The sequence below is a fragment of the Phaenicophaeus curvirostris genome, chromosome 5, assembly GCF_032191515.1.
Source record: "Phaenicophaeus curvirostris isolate KB17595 chromosome 5, BPBGC_Pcur_1.0, whole genome shotgun sequence".
NCBI classification, from domain to species: Eukaryota; Metazoa; Chordata; class Aves; order Cuculiformes; family Cuculidae; genus Phaenicophaeus; species Phaenicophaeus curvirostris.
The window spans coordinates 31702795-31718591 of NC_091396.1; the positions used below are offsets into that span (position 1 = coordinate 31702795).

At 42.3% G+C, this 15797-nt stretch overlaps 1 long non-coding RNA gene across 2 annotated transcripts in view; it reads right to left on the reverse strand.

The window, feature by feature from the left end:
- Positions 1–3120: 3120 nt before the first annotated feature.
- Positions 3121–15797, reverse strand: part of LOC138720665 (uncharacterized) — a 32024-nt gene continuing 19347 nt past the window's right edge. The window contains exon 4 of one of the 2 annotated variants that reach the window (XR_011337452.1): positions 3121–3799. This is a non-coding gene — a long non-coding RNA (uncharacterized lncRNA). Of the gene's footprint in view, positions 3800–13023; positions 13111–15797 lie in introns of those variants that run through there. The other variant, XR_011337453.1, reaches the window with a different exon arrangement.

Below are 15797 nucleotides of genomic sequence, written 5' to 3' on the forward strand. Positions count from 1 at the left end.
GACATGTGTTAGTGTAGGTGGAAATGACTCATTTGGCTGCACTGGAAGCTAGCTGCTGTAGACTGGCTGCTACAGTCCTAAATAAATTCCGTAAAAGAGATCTTGAAAAATAAAATTAATCCTGCCACTCTGTCACTAATTAATATATTTATCATGTGTACATATGAGCACGTCCTAATGTATACACATGCAAACATACACACGCTCATTATATTGTATCCATTCTTTAAATTACTTTACAATGAACAACTAATGCCAAAGAGGGACCCAATGATTGTTTCCCCACTGCTCTTATCAATATCATAAGATGACCTAGAAAATACCATATAGAAATTTCCTGAACATTGCCTACAAACTTTTTAAGAGACCTGTTATATCCAGGATGGGTTTTAGCAACAAAATGTATTCTAACAGTGTGGACAAAAATGTAAATGATAAAACTAAGGTTCAGCTAAGACCAGAAAAGCTACGGAATTTAGATCAGAGTTTGATTCCCAACTGCATCAGAGATTCTCTGGTTCCCAAGGAAGACACAGGGACTACAAACTGCTGCTGGGCCAGGTCCCAGCTGGGATGAACTCCTGTGAATGGCAGTATCCAACAAAAAGGTCCCCCCAGCTGCTCCTCAGGGCTTCTCCACTTCCTTACCTCTGCACAGCGTTTGTGCAAAGTAGCTATCAAGGACTTACCAGCTGAATATCTATCTTCAGATCTGCCTCTTTGTCTTTAAGGTAAAGGCTGCAAAGTGTCTTCCCAGGCAGGTCAAAAAGGGTAAGTACTAAGCCATAGTCACCATTTCTTTCCATTGCAAAAGGGATGTAAGTCACAATTTTGAAAAAGAAGATGGCCTTGACAGATCTCAGCCAGCACAGCACCATGGGGGAAATACAACATATAGCAATATCCAGTACACAAGAGGCTTTTTTCTGGACTGCCCTTGCTGGGCTCCATCCGGGTTTCCAGCCTGGGAGACACCCCAGCACAGCAGTGGGCTATTATTTGCCTGTGTGGCCCTGCCTGGGAAGGGAGCACAGGTGCCCCAGCACAGTTGGGGCACTGCTAGCCCCTCCAGCCAGGTGGGACGGGGTAGCTGCCCACAGCCAAGAGGAGCAAGCAGTGCACCTGGCTACCTCAGGGAGCAGACAGAAAAGGGCATGTCAGCCTGTTTGTTTTCTGTTCACGTCCCATGCACACACCTTCTTTTGCCTGCTCCCACATGCCAGTATGCAGATATTAAACAGGCAGCTTATCAGAGATTCACTGGTTTATATTATGCTTAATGTTGGCAGAAGCAAACTTGGAGATGGAGGCAGGAACGTTTCAGTGGCCGCATTTCAATGCCAGGTTTAAAAAACAGGGCTTAATGCTTCTGTAAATTAGTCAATGGGCTAGGAGAGTTTTCAGGCTAGGAGAGGACTATAAACTCAAAGCCCTGCTCTGAGGTCAGAGTTGGGCAGCTGATAAGGTTCACAAACCTCCCCTTACAGAGTGTCAGTAGGTTAAAATACAGGAGTGTCTGCAGATAAGGCTGCTAAACCCCATTCCAAGCTACCTCTTGCCACAGATCCCAGAGGAGTTCACTAAACAGACCTTCTGCCTTTTTGCCTGCCAGGAAGGAAGATTAATACTGTTAACTGTAAGTCTACAGTTCTCTATCTGTTTCACACTTACCCACTTCCACAGTCCTCCATGCCTCCCATCAGATTCTCACTTGCCTTGGGGAGGATCTCAGGGAAGCTCCCAACCTACAGAGCTGGGATTATGTTTGTGTTTTGAACAAACCATGAAGTGTTTTGCAGTTTCAGACCCCATAGTTTACAGAGGTCACTTATTCAGCTTGCCTAGAAATATAGGGCATAGAGTAGCATTTTCAGAGGCACTCAGTTTTCAGCAAAGTCAATGGAAAGCACTCATTTCTTTAACATTTTCCTACAACAAATCTTGCCATAAATTTTCAAATCCCAAACATCCTGGGAGGATAGGAATGAATGCACAAAATTTGTGTTTCAGGCCCATCTCAAAGGCTAGGATGCAATAGCAAAAACCAAAGCCAACTAGAGAGTTTGAATGCTTCTTGAACTGAAGAACTGGCCCACAGAAAGCCTGTGACTGATTGCTCTGCATAACTACATTCCCAAATACTCTCTGTAGCCAATAAATTATTCCCACTGGCATATGAAGTAATATGACCCACCCTGAATTGTGTGAGTAGGGGGCAGCTGGGCATGTGAGTGTGTGACTTACTAAAATAAGAGAGAAGCCCTTGAAAACAGCTTAGTATAATCTTTCAGAGGGTTGGTCAAACCTTCTAATGAGAAACCCTTATTTTTCCCCTGCATCTGGCCAGGAATGTACTTTTACTAATGATACAAAAAAGATCCCTTCCTTCATTGATTTGTTCTTCTGGTAATCATCCAGATAGATGAGATTTCAGGCAGTGGCACTGTTTCTCCAGCCTACATTTGCTTTTACTTCTCCAGGAAGGTATTAATACATGAGAAGGATCCAGGAGAAGAAAGTGCTTTTCACTCTGATGATCTGGGAGGGATAAAGAGAGGAATAATTTAGAAACAAAACTATCCACAGCTGGAAAGCAGAGGTTTGTCCTGGAACCGCAATATGGAGAGAAATTGCTAAACTTCTGCTGAAAATAATGAAAAACACCTGCAACATAGCTCCCTAAGGAGGCTAATTAGGTGAGAACGATTGGTGCCTATTGGAACTCACAGATTCTCAGGAAAATTGAAAGTATTATCTCTCACATGACTTATTTGCTTGCTATTTTAGGGAAACACATTTTTCCTTTATTATACTGATTAGATGACAAGATTGATTGACTTCCTATGTTACTTTTTACTCACATATATCTATACCCTCAAAATAGGTATGTGCTAAATTATTTACACCCTCTGCATAGCACTGCCCAAAAAGCTGTGTGTCCAGCCTGCCACAGGAGCAAAACTGTGCACTCACAGATGGCCTCTTGTCTTGTACAAACAAGAAACATATAATCATTAAAAAAGCCTCCCCCCTCCATTTTTTTAAAATTAGGTCCCATACTTTAACTTTCCCCTTGCATAAAATGGTGATATTTATCTGTGTCACAGGCTTTTTGATCATTTCAAGCATATGCAGGGTGATTTGCAAATCCAGAAAATGGCAGTCCCAACCCCAAGGGGTGTAATACGCAAAGAATTAGAACACATAATGGAGAAGAGTAAAAGGACAAATGTGCAGGCAAGCAGAGTAATCACACTGCTAGTGCATAGCTAACTGGCTTGTTCTGTAATGTTTACAAAACTTATTTGGCAACAGGTTTTTTCAGTTCACTGTATTACTGTATTTGCTGATACTTTCCTTGCCTGTAATCCATGACAATGCACCTAGAACATGTGGCGCATGATGAATGAGATGAGAGACTGGCTGGTGACATGGTTAGGGAAAGATGGACATCAAACTGCACAAATAGATACTGTCGCAATCTGTGAAACAGATTTTGTACCTGATGTTGGTTAACTCGTTCAAACTTTTCCGGGATGGTCAGTCATTACATGTTGATTATTTTCGGGGAGCTTGACTTGAAGCTTTGAAATTGCAGGAGGTACTGAAGGACTGAAGGCAAAGCAAGCTGGAGCATGCAAGGTGCCGTGAGTCACCAAGTGCTGTGAAACGTGAAGTCCCACTCTAATATGGACACTTGAAATTACTGACTTCTCTTTAGCTTCTGCTCTCCTTTCCTCAGCTCTTCATTCATCAAACGCAGCTCCACATTCACGGAACACAGGTAGTGCCCTGCCATCTCAGAGGGGAAGAGACAAAACAGATGAGTTGGTATTTGTGAGGCACAGTTACTATAGCAATAAGCAGCACAGAAAAACTCATGAGGAAAGTAATTGCCTTCAACACAGATAATATGCAGTCAATAAGGCACAGATACACACTCCAAACGACAAGGGGGAAAATACTAAGCAGCTGCTCATTAAGTGAGCATCATCAATCTCGTGCACTGGGTGAGGCAAGGGTTCTGTGCAGTGCTATGTGATCATAAAATTAACTGTGGTCTTTTAATACACACATACAGGCAATCTCAACCCTGGCATTTCCATATTCTGAAAGGCCTGGCTTTGAAATCTTTTTGGTGAGGACAGAGAGGGTGCAGATATCCACATTATAAAAGTAGAAATTCCATATTGTAGCATCAAGCTGATATACACCGTCTGGGGTGCTTGTGTCCCCTACACTGACTGCAATAACAATCTGTCACCCTTGTGATGTGGAATGATGAGAAAGTACAGAAATCTTGGCTTTCTTGGGGGAAGGTGATTACATACAGAAAAATATTCTCCATCCAGTATTTTTTCCCCTCTGTGCCTTCTTCCCAAACTGTCTTTGCTCTTCCTCCTCTCCATCTCAGATTATTCTCTAACTTTTTTCTCTAACTTTGTGTTTGTTTCTATTGTCAGCTTCACCCTCATATTCTGGCTAACAGCCAGTTTCCCATCTAGGCCACCCTGCACAATTTTGTTAGTCATCCTAGCCAGTTCCTTAGTTGACTCTCCTAAACCATGTGAACTCTGCCTTTGAATCTTGGCTTCTTTTAAGCTCTGTCTTCCTTGCTCCTAATATTTACTATCTTTGCCAAGTCAGCTTCAGATTCCTCTTCCCCATCTCCTTGTCTGATTCAGTTTTCATGACCACCCATTAGTGTCTATTTTCAGAACATGGAGATTCTCCTAAGAAACCCATTGTAGCAATTCTGGCTAATGAAAATACTCTGTCTTGTGAGATGAATTAAAAGTCGTATGTAGTTGCAGCACTGCAAACTTTGACAAACGCATTTTTACATGCTAAAAATACGCAAATAAGTCCTGAGATCAACTTCTGTCACAGGATGTTGTTGCAAGCACTGCATCATGGCAGATTTCTGTGATTTTTGGTAGGATGCTTTGCATATCTTGAGTTTGAGGAAAATCTCTGTGGGCACTCAAGTAATTAGCTCTATGAGGATTTCCTTAAACACAATTTCAAGGAAGAAAATTAAAGCACTTCACTAAAAACTGCAAATTACATAGCTAGTCTTGCTTTTATGTTTGCTGACAAAGTGTGTTTCCTAATGCTCCCTGACCTGGCTCTTGAGAGAAGGCTGGTAGTGAGGTGAAAGGGGAAAAGCGTCCTTGTGACCAAAGCTTTCCTTCCACCTTTGAGATAAAGACCTAAGAAGATGAGGGTAGCCACACAGGGTGCCAGAAAAGGCCAAGATCCCACAGCCAGTAAGGGGTGCTTAGTAAAGGGCAAGCAGAGGGCTATTCTATCCCAGGAATCTCTCTAGCAAGCTGCATCTGAAGGACTTACTGAGCTTTATTGTACCTGCATCCGCTGAACCTTCCTTGATATGCTTTTCTACCACAATATAAACAATAAGTTGCTTTTTGTTTGTTTGGGGATTTGGGGGTTAATTTTTTGTTTATTTGGAGGGTGTGTGTGTGTGTGTTTTTTTAATATGTATATTCTTCTAGGATCCAGGGCAAATCAGAACTCACAGCCATAGACTAATGTGCTATGGGAGAAAGCATTGCCCTCTGAGCTTTTGAATGTGCATACTGGCTGGGCTTGATGCATCAGTGTGAATGTTAAGTGCATACAAAATTGTAAACACTCGGGAGGAAGAGCGATGCATGGACCATGATCTCACCTGGCTCTCCTTTATTGTCACTGATGTTCTGCTACCAACAGATCAACAGCAAGTGCTGGTCTTGTAGCCCTAGGCCTTTCACTGTTTTGCTGGGAATTATTAACTCTCATGGAGTTGTATCTAGTCTGTGAGTCTTGGCTTTGTACATTCTCCAGGTCTCCCTCAATCCTGAATTCCCCATGATCTTACACTGATCTTTCTTTCCCAGTCCCGGAAGTATCAAAGTTACTGGCTGACCACTGAATGATGAGGATGCCCACTGCAATGATTGAGTAGTCACAGGGGGAAAGGGTGTTTGTGAGTACAGAAACAATCTTCTGTGAATTCTTCCAGCTTTATTTACACCCAGCAAATAGAATCTGATGCCCCAGTCAGGGAGTTGGAGAAGCAGCCTCCAGAGTTTCATGTAACTGTTCCAGCTGCCAAATCCGTTTTTTTTCCAATTTACAGCTAACAATCAATCATACACTACTCAGTTGTTAACTTCTTTTGTTTAGATCATTTGTATAATTAAAGTACCACAAATTCCATGGTGTCAGCAGGTCTCAAACAGACCTCCTGCAGGTTCTGAGATCAGAAAATAAAGCAATGAATAATACTAGAAGAAGGAGTGCAAGTAACTTATTATTTTTCTAATGACAAGGTCATATAGTCAGCAGTGTGATCAATGCAAATACAATATGCCTTTGGAAAAAGGCCAGTATCTGCCTGTGGAAAGGGCAGTCAAGGGAACTGTTTCATAATAATGCAGTTAATGGGTAGATAGCAGAGATCCCAAAGCTCTTTACTAAAAGGGGCTAAAAGTTTGTCAAGTTTAAAAACACAAGTGAATTGCAAGTATCTGGGTACATATACATGGGTATGATGCCCTGTCTTTTGAATGCATATCTCTCTCTCACGCACACTACATTTGTGTCAGCATAATTTTGCTGTGGCTCAGAAAGCCTATCCTCAGCAAATATCTAGAGCTAACAACTGTTTTGCATTTAGTTGACATGCACATGGCCATGGTAAGCCTGGCCAATCACTGCTGCCTCTGCTAAGATACAGGAAAAAAAAAAAAAGAATCCACAGATGTTAAATTGTGTCAGCTTGCCTAACCATTTGAAGTAATTAATTCTGCGTACTATTTTTGAATAAATCTACAAAAACGACATCATTGCTTGTTCTTTGCTTATTGTATATATTGCATCTTTCAGAATTGCAGACAACACACAAATGCTGCAGCATGTGACACCCTCAGCAAGCAAATTCCCTGCTTTCCTTAGTCCCCTCTGTGGCTTTCATGATTATGTGAATGACTAAGAGGCTTCTTTTTGTCATCAGGATTCTAACCATGTGAAGAAGACTGTGAAAGCAGATAAGATTCATTTTTTTCAAAATGTAGATAAAATGAAAACAGTTGATGACAAAGGTAAAGCTAGAGAAGGATTAAACAAGGCTGTAGTAAAAAGTAACAAGCTAGAGAGAAGTGGACTACAAAGTTCATTAGAGCTCCGGGAAGCTTCTGGCAGCAAATTAGGGGTTCTGATCATTTACATAACTGAGCAAAGGGACATTGGTGGAATAGGTTGGAGTTTTTTCTGACTCTTGGACTGGTATTTATAAGAATACACCAGCTCAGTATTTGGCTCCTTTGTTCTGTCCTTATGGCACACAAGACCCACAGAGAACGTTAGGAAGCAGCCCCCGCACTCCAGCAGGACAGAGCTCAAGTTTAATGTGCTCCGGTGACCTTAAAATGGGAATTCAATATAAAAGCATGGTAGAATTTGTAAGTAAATGAAACTGCCCATGTAGCAATATTTGTAATCACATCTGCACACTTCTGGCTCTACCACTGTCCACAGGCCACTAGAGCGCAATTATACATTTGCAGACAATCAATACAGTCACTCTCTGAAAGCAGGCCCAGAAGTCCAGCATTTTTACAGCCTTGTTAGCCTCCAGGTCAACCAGTTACATGCCTGTGAAATGCAGGCTCCCAGGAGCTCTGGGGCAGACTGATCCCACTCCCAACCTCAGCCATAACAGCTACTGCTGCTCTTGCTACAGGGAACTCCCAGCAAGCAGCCAGGGCAGCATCCCTCACCAGATCTCCAACCATGCAGGGCTTTTGGGGAGGGCTTAGCTTCTCCTGGTTGCTTCACCACCTGCAAAATCCAGCATTAAGATGCCTGGACCACTTTCAGATCACTGTTGCCCAGTTGTAGGAAGGTTGCTTACCAGTTGTACATCTCCTCTCAGGACTTCAGTGTTAGAGGTTGCCAGAAAAAAAAATTATGTGCATTTACAGTGCCTTACTAGTGCTCCCAAAAGACCCTGTGCTCTGCTCTTTGTAGTTACCGAGTGATGAAGTAGTTATGGGCATCTAGAAGCAACAGGTGAAGCTGTTATAGACCTTGGGAAGGAAGAGAGAAAATGAGCATTGGTGTTCTGTTTTGCTTTGCCATTTTAAAGTGAAGACGAGTCATGTAGTTTGTAGTTGGGTTGAAGATCTGCATTCTTTGCCCTCAGAGTTGTAAGGACAAACTAGGTAGAGTGAATTTTAAAAGCTCATACACAAAAATTAAATGCAGATAATTCCCCTCCCTTTTAAAAGTCTTTCTTTTTTGATATTCTTTCTTTAAATGTTTGGATTTGCCACTGCTGAAACTTCTGCTCACTGAATTTTCCCCCTAAATGCCAGAAGGCTAAACTAGCCACCCAGTGAGCTGGAAATGGATGCAAAGGCCGTAACTAATGTCAGAAAGGTAAATCACAGTGACAGTAATAGTTTGTGGTCAAGATGCAGTGTTCAAATTGAATAGGAAAAGAGAGGATGCAAAGATGCTCTTTCCTTTACTAAGTGCTGGGTTAAGAAGCCTGGAAATAATGATGAGTTGATATAAATATGAAAAACTGTGGGGTTTTAGTTCAATTTCTGTTTGATTCTCTTCACTGTTTTTTCTAGAGATCTAATTTCCAGTCCTTAGCTCCAATATTACTGGTTGCCTTTTCCTGCATTATATACTCTTTTGCATGATTTCTTTCTCATATGGCTGTCTTCCTTCAGCTGTCTGCAAGCTCCGAAGCTGCTGACCCTGGTTTTCCATCCCTATGCACAGTGCAAGGCTCATATGCATCTCATAAAGCGATAATGCAAGTTTGCATTGCTCATTTTGGGCATTTACAGAAAGAAGACAGGAGGAGAGCATGATGGACAGCATTGCTGTGAAGTATATTTACACATGTTAACAAATGTCTCAGAGAAAACGTGGGAATGCCTTTGACCAGACAACCATCAAGAGGCACAAAAGCACAGAGTCAAGTCTGCATATGGAAACACAATATAGTCATTAAACACAAGGGTTAAATAGCCAGTGCCAATCCTTCCTGCCCAACAGAAAAAAAAGTCAACAAAAAGTACTGTGCTCTAGTAACTGTATCCAGTCCTTCATTACCAATAGGGACCTATCAGGCGTGTGAAACAGGAGATGTTCTGAGACACGTGTAACTCTACAGAATTAAAAAAAATATACAGAAGTCCTATTTATCTTGTGCAGCACGAAGGTCAGTCTTCAAAGCCAGAGTGACTTCATGATGTTAGCACACATTCTCACTGTGAATGTCTATTTGTGCATGGGCTGTCATGTCTGCCAGTCTTCAGCAGATTGTCTTGCAGAGCTCAACCCAGTAGGAATCCATCCATCTTTTGTGTGGAGAAAGGCCATTTGAACACTTGCAAATTCTAGCTGCAGCAAACAAGGCAGAGGCATTGTGCACACCTGGGATGCAAAACCTGGACTGTAAGAACTATTCTATATGTGTGTAGGGAGGTTGCAAAGTGAGGAGTGCTCAGATTAGCCCCAGGCGAGGCAAAAAGCAGAACATGTGTGTTTATATGCATCTCACCCAGTCACTAGCGTTTAAGCCACAAAATGCAACCCTGGGGCTTTCAGCATTTGTTAGCATCCTTGGAGTGACAGATTTTTCATCTTGTCTGGGGGACATTAGCAAGGACAAAAAATTTTGAAGAGTTCCCACCAACATAATCTATTAAATATTTCTTTGGTTGGAGCTGCCAGCATCAAGGAAGAACAAGTCAGTGAGGATGTTTGACACATAATGGATGAAGTAGCTGATAACCTTGAAACTGTGGCCCCAGAGCCAGCCCTGCTTTGAGAATTCAAGCATTCCCACAGGATGGAGATGGGATTGAGCAGGGAATGGAGGATCAGGAGCTTTACTGAAGAGTATGAAAAAAAGCCATAGGCAAGGCAAAGCAAGGCTTTGCAAAGAATAACTGCAGAAAACAAGGATCCTGACCTCTGTAGGTAGCCCGTCCCATGGATGTGTCCTCTGCAAGGGATTTTGTACGAGGGTACAAAATGCTAACTCCCAGTTTTACAGAACACGGGTCTGTGAGGCAAGAGGCTTGTCTTTCTGTAACTTGTTCCCACTCTGTCCTTTTAAGTAGTGTGGAGGAGTGAGGAGCAGGCACCGCGTTTGCCTTCAGGTGCCTTCACAAGCTGTCAGAGCTGGTCCTGCTCCTCACTGCTATGGAAGAGACAGCGGATAAGCAAGCACACAGCACTCTTGGAAAGAGCTCAGCCAAACATCCTCCTCCATGTGACTACAAAAGCACATAGCACTCCCAGCTGACTGTGCCTGCTCAGCATGAGCTAGGGAGTCTTTGGGAGCTCATTGCTGCTTAGGGTCAGAAGTCTGCATTAAGGAGAGACCAGAGAAAAATGAGTTCATGCAAGTTCAGCTGTGCAGCTGCTGAAGTTATAGAAAGTTTAGTTAGCAACATGGTCAAGCCTTCAGTCCATGTGTCCACGTGGAACAGATCAGCTTCTCCTCCTGTGGGTTCCACAGCAAGACTGGTACAGACAGCTCTTTGCTGGGCATACAGAACCTCAAGGTACTGCTGCTAGGTCAAAGCATCCTTTTTTATTTTGGTGGAAAAATCCATCAGAGAAGGCCAGGAAGACTGTGGTTTCTGCAACAGCTTTCTGTCTCGCAATTTTGAATGGCTCTCCCTCTACTGAAGCTCACAAACCAGGTTTTCAGCAGAGTGAGATTGTCACAAGTTCTGCTTCTGGCTGCTGCCTTTTTGGAGTATCATTTTAAAAGGAAAAAAAAAACCCTTGGTATTAATTTGAAGCAGATTAACAACTGGTCCCCACAAATAGGAGCCCATAGTTGGGGCCTCAGTTACCACAGCTTCTTTCTTTCTCTGGATCCCTTATGCTGCCCAGAGGGACAAGGAAAAGGAGGGATAACAGGAAGGCAGCTGAAGTCCAGATGTAAGAGACTTTAACATTCTTCATTTCAAACTACTCCTGGCAATTTTGCATGCATTCAGAATATGAGCCCTTCCTGGCGAGCATTCTTTTTCCACAATGAAAAAAGAAGTGTGACTTTATGAAAGAACTTCAGGCAGGTTTTAAAGCTTCTTTCTTTTCCTTCCCCCTTTACTCCATTTGAAAACAGCAGCCATCAGGTTAAGCAGCTAATTCATTCGTCAGGAGCATCCATATATCCCCAATAGGTTTTTCAGGGATTTTTGTGCTGTATTGACAGGCAAACAACTGCAGTTTTGCACTATTAGTCTTGGCATGTATATGGCAACACGGATATCCACCATACACCATGAAGACACTTCTGTCTCACCAGGAACAGTGTCAAGGCCAAAGCTGCTGTTTTACTGCTTTATAATATCCCAGTACACCCACAGCAGCTCAGGCCTCCACATCTCAGGAAGGATGCAGCAGGGTTAAAGAAGGTCAGCCAAAAAAGAGCTGAGAGGATGGGGAAGCTGCCTCATGAGAAGAGACGAAAAAGCCTAGTACTCCTCTGTTTTAAGAGAAAACCAAGGTTGAATATGATCAAGGTTTATAAAACCATGGACACAGTAGATAAAACATGAATATAGAGATGTTCATGAAACCCCACAAAACAAGAAGTTGAGGGTGGAGCACTCCATGAATCCAGTAGGAGATCCATGCAAAACAGATAATTCAAAGTTCAGCTTTACACAGAGAGTGGTCAACTTCTGGAGCTTCCTGAATTTTGACAGGTGTCCTATAAATGAAATTGTATGTTTTATTGCCAGTTCCCTTAAGGCTTTTAAGCTTCCGCCTCACAGAAATTTGTTTTGAATTCTTTTCCAGCAAATAACTACATTAATAGATTTTAGCAGATGTCTTAACTGATCTTTGTTCTCAGTGGGAAAATTACATGAATTAAAAATCAAGGCTTTTATAGGTTGTGAAAAATGTAAGTGATATTAGGTTACTGAGTAAAAAGGGACAATTCAGTAGTCAGATCTGAGCTGAAATCCTGCAGTTATGCAAGGTGGGACTCTTAAAATGTCTCAGAGGAAGACACGCCAATCTCATCATGAAAATACACTTCCAGCAAACAAATTAGAGCCTCTGTATTGCTGTTGTTGCACAGAAAGGGAAAGAAGAAGTCCTTTGGGGGTACTGATGAGAAAAGAAACAAGAAAAAAAAAATCACCAAAGTTCCAGTCTTTCCATCCCTTGGAGAGACTTGTAGACCGAAACTTCAATCTCTATGAAAAAGAAAAACAAAGAACAGGCAAGAATGAATCGGCAAGCCCGTGGGCCCATTGCTCTGCTGTTGAAGCGGTATCTAGCCATGCAGACTGTACAGCTGCAGTGCATCCACACTGATTGACATGTCTCTAGTCAGTATATTTTATCAGTTTACTGTACCCTTTCTAATCACTTTCACAGCACAAATGTGGGTTCCAACTTGAGACATCCCACTGACTTGGGAGGGTACAAGCTGGCCTTTCCAGCTGCATGCTGCAAGGCAGGAGCTCGTCATTGTTACTTGGCTATAAAATGTGACATATTTTACCAGTTGTACAAGTAATTAGCTCCCTGTAGACATGGTGTTGCCAACCCTAGCAAACTTTAACGGCTTAATTACCAGCGTCTTAAAACAAAAAGCGTTGTGTTTTTTCACTGTCTGAGCCACTGTATTTCACCTTTGCTCTGCAGAACTGCAGCTTTAAGGAAAACCACCTAACATTGTGCATTTGATATATATCTTGAAAAAAGAAACCATGATTTTAAGCATGGATTCAGCTATCTCCTCCAAAACTTACTTATGGTCAACCTGTTTCTATGGTCAAACCCTTCATCCTTCTGTGACTTCTGCCCAGGGAGGTGGTTGAGTCACCTTCCCTGGAGGTGTTTAAGGGACAGGTGGACGAGGCACTGAGGGGCATGGTTTAGTATTTGATAGAAATGTTTGGACTCGATGATCCAGTGGGTGTTTTCCAACCTGGTGATTCTATGATTCTCACCTACTCCTCAGCCCTAATATTCAGCCCACATCTGAGAGGGTATAAAGAATCTTGTCCAGCTACTCTGCGGGGATGCCAATTTCATCCTTAGAGCCTTTAGGAAACTGTGTGATTTAGAAGCCTGAACCTTACTGACTTTCAGTGTAAAAGTAATACGGCGTAGCAGGTTAAGTGGAAACAGAGGAAAATGTAAACTGATGAAAATCAGAAAGAATCATCAGTATATCCTCTATCTTACAAACAAACAATGCTTTCAAACATATGGACTGCATTCAGTATTTTATTGCTGCTTGTCCCTTCCTAGGTAATAAAGTCCACACGTTTAGTGAGGATTTACTGTGACATACCTCTATGTTTTGTTGTTATAGAGACTTCTGTAAAATACGCCCCCAAACTTATTTTTAGTTTACTATCAGCATGCTCATTACAAGCAGATTGGAACAAGGCCATCTACCTAAAAAAGAAATCAAAATAAAGAAAGGGGGAAAAAACAAACCCTGAGTCATACCCTTGTCCTCTTGACAACACTGAATGCAATTTTACTCACTAGTACCTTAGTAAGGAGTAAAAGTAGTTAACCTGTCTTTGGACTAGGTAGAATGACATTGAACTGCTGGCCAGTTTACTCACAGCCCAGCAGAGAAACAGCTGCAGATAAAACAAATAGAACCCTCACCTCCCTAGTAAGCTCAAATGTCTGCTATCTATTCCAAATAATTCATCTTTGTCTGCCATAAAGTACACATCACCTGTACCCCATTCAGGAACCATAAACACTTACTCACTGTAATGAAGAAGATTGCCTCTGGCAAATTAATTGCACTGACTATCCTCCTCCCTCAGTAAAACAGTTTCACGTTTTTTACTGGCTATATTATTACAGTACTTCATCCAAACACTTAGCAGAGGGGCAAGCAACCTCCATCACTCCTTGAAACAGCAAGAACAAGCTCTTAATTGTATTTTCGTGGGCTTCAGTCAAATAAATAAAGTCATTTATGGTGCTACGGTTTCAAGGAACCTTCTTTGTGCTCTGTTGGTTTTTGTAATGATTTTGCTTGATTTCTTCCTTTTTTTTTTTTTTTTGTTAAACCAATTATGTAACACAAACTTTTCATGAAGATAGTCCTGGTCTTGGCTGCTGTATTTTTGTAAAGTCCTCCCAGGGAAGGCAGCCTGAGTTGCTTATGATCATATCACTGATCTTGAGCGAGCCTGGCACCCACGACAGCAGAATCACTACATAGTCCATACCAGCCCTGCACTTATTTTTGTGCAATTTCAGGTCTAGCAGGAACTGCAGACATATGGTAGGCTAAAATGCACTAAAAGGGCTTTTCATAGCTCTGCAGGAGAATTCGCTTCTCCTTTCTGGACACTTGGCAGCAAATTCTGGTAAGGCCATGGAGGACCAAGGGTGGTCTACGGCAGTAGCCTGCAGCCACTCTTACAAAGCAATACAGTAGGGCTGCTTGACCACCTAAGCCAGCTGATCCAAGCTACACAAAGGTTTTGTGTACAGATGGCAGCTAAAGTAGGGCAACACCTGTGCTCTAGCTCAAGTTAGCATTGCAAAGAGAAACACTTTTGAAGTAATAGATAAAGAAAGTTTGAGATGCCATATGGTCAAATGATGACAAAGGAACTTGGTGATGGCATTGAGATTATCTCTCATTAGCCCGAATGGGATGTGCTTTAGTGAGGTACAGGCAAATATCCATGCAGCTGGCTTTAGTGGTCTTGTTTGTAGCCATCATCTAGGTTGATGGTATATAGCTCCTGAGTTTCATGTGACTCAGCAGTGCAATTCTGTGGTCCTGCTCAGGAGAACAGAAATGGTCAGTGGTGCAGTAAGTTGGATACCTTTCTGGCAGAAGGCACCAACCTGCCAGGTACAGTGCAGAAAGGTGGATCTGTCAAGGGAGCACACCTTGCCCCTGCAGGCAGTGGAAGGATGTGTCTCTATTCAAGGCATGTTCTGCACAGTCCAATAGAAGTATGGGGTTTGCCAGTGACATGAAACCTCACTGTATAGTGAGCAAAGGGATCAGTAAGGATTGTTCTTGTGCCTTAAAGGGGACAAGGAAAATGTTAAACAAGAGACTGTCGGATGTGTCTGACTACAAGCTGTTCTGTACATAGCCCTGTGCTGCCTGTCAGTGGCATTCCTCTCCTGACAAAGAAACAGGCATAGCTGCCACAATAGTTGAGGAAAAAAGAGGAAGACTTTTAAAAACATTACTTTAAGGTCTGAGGACCACAGAATCATTTTGAGAAGATTCTGTCCAAAGGGTCGTTGGTCTCTGCGGGGTTTCCAGACAGTGCTCCCTAGCGCAGAGGGTGCAGCCCTTCACTAATGGTGCTGCTTTCTGGGTGACTGAACTTTAAAATCGTTGTGACAGCATAATGACTATCAGTATCCGCTCACAAATGTTGGGGCTTCTATGCCATGGATGATAACACATTCTGGAAGCAGGCAAGCTTCCTATGAACTCCTGAACGTTAAAATCTTCTTACAAAAATAAATAGGCTTTGGAGAAAGCCCAAGGGCATATTTCAGAACACTTTGGATATTAGCCTGTTTCAGCCTCTTCTGCCTGCTATCCATCTATCCTGCTAATGTACTTCATTATGCAGCTAGGTAATGAGCCTGCAGTTCCTTTACTGGTGGGGTTATAATTGTGAAGGGACAGAGAGCCAAACTTATTACATGGGACTAAGAGGGGAAAGACCATAAGGGGATTTTCTCATTTTTCATTCAAACACTGTTAGAGCATGTAT